The sequence below is a fragment of the Argopecten irradians genome, chromosome 9 (assembly GCF_041381155.1).
Source record: "Argopecten irradians isolate NY chromosome 9, Ai_NY, whole genome shotgun sequence".
Lineage (NCBI taxonomy): Eukaryota > Metazoa > Mollusca > Bivalvia > Pectinida > Pectinidae > Argopecten > Argopecten irradians.
The window spans coordinates 26,606,570-26,613,176 of record NC_091142.1 but is presented as its reverse complement, the minus strand read 5'-3'; the positions used below and the strand labels follow the sequence as shown (position 1 = coordinate 26,613,176).

General features: G+C 33.4%; 1 long non-coding RNA gene across 1 annotated transcript; it reads right to left on the bottom strand.

Annotated features, from left to right (window-relative positions):
* Positions 1 to 343: 343 nt before the first annotated feature.
* LOC138331904 (uncharacterized) lies at positions 344 to 5,158 on the bottom strand. Its single transcript, XR_011209746.1, has 2 exons — positions 3,025 to 5,158; positions 344 to 1,797 (listed from the first exon to the last, which is right to left on the bottom strand). It is a non-coding gene; the product is annotated as an uncharacterized lncRNA (long non-coding RNA).
* Positions 5,159 to 6,607: the final 1,449 nt, after the last annotated feature.

The following is a 6,607-nucleotide window of genomic DNA, read 5'->3' as shown; positions in this document are numbered from 1 at the left end:
GATCTTGAGGACAAAGCCATGGAGACAGCTAATAACAATCTGCAGTAAAATGACAACAAGGGAAACATTAAGACTCCATTAAGAAGAAAGTATAATCTGACACATGGATATCCCTTGATGGCATTTTTACAAAGTTCATGGCTTATGCTGCAAATGTTGTTTACAGACCTCATTTATAAGGAACTATGTGCAATGCATATAATATACAAGTATTTTTTTCCGATGAACTATGTGGCAAAAGGCAATTAATTAGATAATTTTCAAGAGAAGAAATGAAATGACAAAAACTAAGGGTCAAATGTTCATTTAAAGAATTGGTTACTGCATCAAAATCAAAACTGAATTGTTTTGAATTATGTTTATTCAAAAATACTTTAATACAAACATGAAATAACATCACAATACATTATTTTTTCTAGTTCTCTTCTGTGATACACACAATGTATTCAGGCATATTATTAAGTAAAGAGCAGTTCTTGATACTTTGCTGCAATATTGAAGAAAAGTCATATCAAAGTTAGATTCAGTATGATACTGTCTCTATATAATGCATAAAATGGACACTGAGAATTCTTAACAGCATATTAAAACAACCATTCTCAAAATCAGTGTGTTATTTGTATACATTGACATGTACATTGGACCGTTGATAATCTGGAAACCTTCGTTCCCAGCCTAAACCGCCCAGATTACAAATTTTCTGGACTGCCGAATTTCGTGTACCCTAGTCAATTTTGAAATTGTCATGTACAAGTTACTCTCCTTGACCTTGTAAATCAATGATCGGTTTTTATGTTTATGTACTAAAATAAATACTTTTTTTGTTATGTTTTAAAGGTTTTTTTCCCCATTTAATTATGTTAAGAATATGAAATTAACGTACATGTAATCACACATTATTGGCAACTTGTTGTTAATGTCACATTACTTACAACTGTTTGTACATATATTGGTAACAAGATCAGAAACAGTTGTAAAAACATTTGATAGAGGCATCAACTAAATGGAACAACTAATGGGCTATGTCACCAGAAGCGTTAAACTTTGTGTCATTTTTGTGAACACACTGCACAAAGTCAACAAGTAAACTGTTTAATATGTTTCTGTTGTAGCAAATAAATGAATGTCATTCCATATACAATGTACTTATATGGCCGTGTCACAGATGTGAAACATTGAAATATACATTGTAGTAATGATAACTCAGGCGTGATGATGGGTAAATAAATTATAAGTTTATATTATAAATGTAGGATATTTCTATATATATCTAAATGCAAAGTTACTCGACACTCGCTAATTGTCATCACTTGATGTTTTGCAACATTACAGTCAATGGGACAGAATTGTAGTTCTGATAATGACCGTCTGTCAGAACATATATAGTGTGTTTCATTCAAGCCAAGAAAATTATTTTTGTTTGTATGAATTTTACAACAAAACCGAAAGACTAACATGTGAGTCAGTCTGTGAAGTTAAAAGTTTAAACACCTTCTATCTCTCCACAGATTAATAACAATCGGCAGTTTGTCAAATGGTGACAACTCTTTCCAAAGTTGCAAATATACTGGATTTACTTTTTTGTATTTTTGTGTTTTATTTGGCATTACGAAACAATGCGAATGAGAAGCGCCAACCCATATGCTTGTTGTCCAGAGCTACATGTATGCTGTCGCAGCTAGTTTAATATATGCCTGGTAGTCATCCTTAGAATCATTTCACTGCTTCCAAAGTAATCCTGATAATCTCCAGTCTTCAACAATTATGAATCTGCTTCAGATGACTAGCCAATGAGTCCTGTAATTATAAAATTTAACATATATATCAATATTCTTAATTTGTTATAAAAAAGTTACAGAAATCATCTAACAATGACAAAAGGAAGAAACTGGACTCATGTACACAAGTACTTTGAGTTAAAGATGCTCCACCGCCGACAGAGTATAAATGATATTCATCATTTGAACAATAATTAGTGTTTAATCGTGTATGCATAAGTCTAATTAACACAAAAAATAATATAAAATAATTAATTTTGCCTTTGGGTCAAGCGCAATCAGTACTTCATTCCATATAGGATATAGTGCTACAGAATTTTTTCGGGATGCAATTAATTATTTTATTTATATTTTTAACTTGAAGTGAAATTGGAGCTCAAACTTTTCAACGGCGGTAATGGTGTAAAGTAAGTAACTTTTGTAACTGAAGAAAAATACTAAATTGTCTGCTGCCATTTTTGATAGTGAAAAAATACCATTTGTCAGCGGTGAAGCATCTTTAATATATTAGCATCATAATTAATTTGTCTCCTATACCTGATACACATTGATAAAATACAATGTTTTTTACTGTTAGCAAAACTTACTTTAAACCAAATACTGTAATATTGATTGAGCAAGTGTAAATTTACCATGTATTACAGTGCACAGGTTATTGTTTATTTTGGTAAGTGTTATTATAAATTCTCTGAATCCATGAAGTTATATATGTAGTGACTGTTTAATCGATGTTTTAAGTTCATACCGCCAATTTCGAAATCCCAGATATCAATTGTCTTAAATAAATCTAGCATTACAATTCTTCTATTTATCTAAAGAAATTCTGTATTCACATGTGTATTACACACATATATACGTATTGTGTATGGATCTATATCATGCATTGTTTTGCCTACAAATAAACACATGCTTTGTGATGTTTATAGACATATTAACAATCTGGTAAATTGACTCTGTGCATTAATATTAAATTTGATGTCATCGCATTAGAAAATAATACCAAAAATGAATCTTGTCAACTGCTAATTATATAACAACAAACTACTTCAAATTTAAAGTGATATTCAATTTTGTTGCGTTGTAATAAAATAAAACGTCGATTATATGGATGTTAGCAGGAATTCACACATACTCATGATGTTGTAAGTTCACTTAATGTGCCGATGTTTGTCAAATAGTTCATATAATTATAATATACCGACCCATAGGCGTGATAGGCAAAGAAGCAAAACGAAATGAAACTTACGATTTTCACTGCTTCTGTCTCCAAATACGAAAAGAATTCCGAAGTTTACTAGCAAGGTGGCTTGCAACATGCAGTGTTCAAATATTCTTCGGTGTTTTTCTGATATGAGAATGCATTTTATTACGCTCGATAATTAAATGGAAAATATCTCTTGACTTGCAAGTTTACATCACAGGTCCGCTTTGCGTGATGACGTCTTTGTTTACATTCGGCCGTTTACACTATTGCTGAGTGTCACGATATTTCATTGTATCTGTATCCATGTATTAAATATTCCCTCGTTAATGAAAGGATGCGTTAGTTGACAATCCGTGCGAAATGATAAGGAGCCAGCGTAACTCAGAATTTATCGTGTTTGTTAGCTTCTGCATAGATCACCCAGACGCTTGATGCGTACGTAGTTAACAAGCGTCTGTTTGAGTGAGACTTGGTTAAAATTCAGTGGGCCATCGTAATGACATGATCACAATACGAACGTACCTGTTCTCCAAAATGACTATCAATATAATACATGTAAAAACAAACAACTTTTGTATCTTTCTTACGTCGGGATGAATTAAAAAATTGTCATTACATAATAGATTATGAATGTATACATCAAACTACAATTAGTTACTTACATACCAAAATCCTGACAATTCCTTTATTTAGTGTTACCCAAACCGGATGTTTACATATATATGCAAATACGGGCGAGAATTAGGCCACCGATCGCTACCACTGATGCAAATTATCCTCACTATTTTTCAATTATAGACGTTCATGTTATAGTTTTTGTAGACATGTTTGAAACTATTCTATTTAATGAAATACCATAGAAGTTGTTTAACTGCACTATGGCAGCATATTTGTTCTAGGAAGAGGAAAAGAGAAAAAATCGCATGCAAATGAGAGGTCAATCGCATTTAAATTAGTGGGTCATCCGGGCCGTAGCAATACTGGAAAAGCAAGCTTTTTCAGTAAAAAATGTTATTTGCCGTTGTTAGACTAGAAATAGGAAAGACAAGACAAGATAAGACAAAGTAACTATAGGTTGACATTATGTGAAAAGCCTTGTAATATCTACATGAAACCACGGTCGTATTGGCCTGAAGTAAATGTCAGAGTAAATGCATTTAGATCAGAACAGACTTAGTGATTTTTCCACATAGAGATCATACTGAATCCTTCTCCCAAATCCTTCTATTCCCAGTGGGGCTTAGCATTTATCAATACAGTCTGGAATCAATTCTGCCTCAAAATCTGCATTGAGAGCTAGTTTATCCCAAGTGGCCAGAAAGACATACTACATATTGATCCTAAAGAATTTGATGTTTCTCTTGTTAGAATGTATTGACGTGTCAGCAGAAAAAAAAATCTCGAGGGAAAATCTCTTAATTAATACACTTAGCAAACCTACCTGTGTATAGATCGATCGTTTTAACTAATGTACTGATATAGCAGTCTGATGCCATACAATCGTCTGAAGAAGTGAACTGGCGACCAACCAAAATCAATAATTAATACTTTAACACACTAAATATGATAGCTCTACGATTATAATGGTTTGGAAGTCATACAAGATGCTGTACCTTTTTTTAGAGTAAGAAATGGGTCAAATAACTACTTATATAAATGTATGTACGCTACTTAAACAACGTAAATACCGTCTCGTCATTGGTAACTGACCGGCTATTTTGAAGGGTTGGTCGTAACGTAATTCGAACCACAGTATATTAAATACAACAAAAGTGAGGGAAATGTTTTTGTCCAAACTTCAATTATTAGACAGTTTAAGACCAAAACTACTGCAATGTAAGGAAACATGCGAGAAAGGTACCCACTATAGAGACATATGTAATGGGATCAATATCAACACAGGTAAAACACATTTCTAATCATTTAGACTTGTATATGTATAATAAATTATTTACATGCTCCATTTTTATATCAAAACTTAGCTATCTGCTCTTGCAGGTATAGCTACTGGATATCACGTTATTTTGTGAGCGAGATCTGAGACGTCTTCTCTGCAGAAATGAGACGTTATATATGCTTGCGAACACAAGACGCCAATATCAAAGCATATCCCTTAAGGCAGACGACTATAAAATATATAAATACAGAACGCCTTATAAGGGATTAATAAAATCTTTTACCCCTTTGGGGTGAGACTGGAGAATCTCAACCCTCGGGGTAAGATTCTTAAGTTGTCAAACACGAGGCTCTGCCGAATGTTTGACAACTTAAGAATCTTATCCCGAGGGTTGCGATCTCCTGTCTCACCCTAAAGAGGGTGAATGATTCTTTTTCTCTTACCCCGTGTACCACTTTGTGCCTCTAATAAACGTGTCACTTATGCAAGCGAGGGTGATCTGACCCACCAGCTCTCTGTATGCCTAGTGTTTCCACTGTCATCACATACTTCACCAGGGGGCAAAGGGTCTCGAAGTAAAAACCTGGCCTGGTCGCTACGTTTGCTCCTCTACTAACTTCTCCGAACTTCGTCAAACTAAAACTTCACGGTAGATCAAATGGTAGAGCCAGTGTTTTGAGGTCCCGGGTTCGAACCCAAACCTAGCCGTTATATTTACTCCTCTTCTGAGTTAAATTTGAATATGATTTTACTCGACTGCGAGGCATTATCGATAAATAGAACGCTTACACTTCCGAGTCACCTGGTTTACGATTGGGTTTTAAAATCAAGGTAGGTGCCTTTGGAATTCATGGGTGAATTTTAGTTGGTCAATTTGAAGACTTTGGTTATCGATTGCAATTATAAGATGAAACGTATTTTGAATTTTAAAATGGGGAGGCAAAACGAGATTGATAATTTTGTAGAGTGGCAAAAGTTGTAAATTCACCGTTAATACTAGACATTACTCAACCATTGCCCAATACATAGTATTGATACATATCTCACTATCATAGCAATGTCCCGTACAATTGCAAACATATTATCCCCGAAGATAGCCGGCGACACCTTTTCTATGGCTTTGGATCAGATAATTTGAAATAGTTCCTCAAAGACACAAACCAAAAAACACTGAAAATAAACATAGCTTTCGAGATTTTTAATGTGCACACCTAACAAAATTCTGATAACTTGTATTACAATGGATAATAAAATAGAATTTGTTTCACACAACCAAATAGAAGATATAGTTTATTCAAGCATTGATGTTACTATTTCTTAACTTCATAGAAGTATGCAAGAAATTTGATTCACAAACTGTGTGAATCCGCAAAGCGGATTCTCACAAAAGTTTGCAAACAAAATTTATTTCATAACCCTATGAAGTTCAAAAATAGTTACTTCAATGCTTATTAATATTTTTTCAGACTACTTGATAACATGAAATACGTTTAAACATACGATTCTAATGATTTTCCAATGGATCATTTTTTTCTGAATAAATATGCAACGTCGAAGTCTCTATTGTTACGTCATGATTACGTCGGACTTTCGCGCCATTCTCGGTTTTTATCTTCATAGTATATGAAGAAAAAGAATCTGCCAATCAGAGAGTTGTATTTAGTATGAAAACAAATAAAAATTAATTATACTTATATAATGCCAGACAATTATTATAATAAGCCGCAT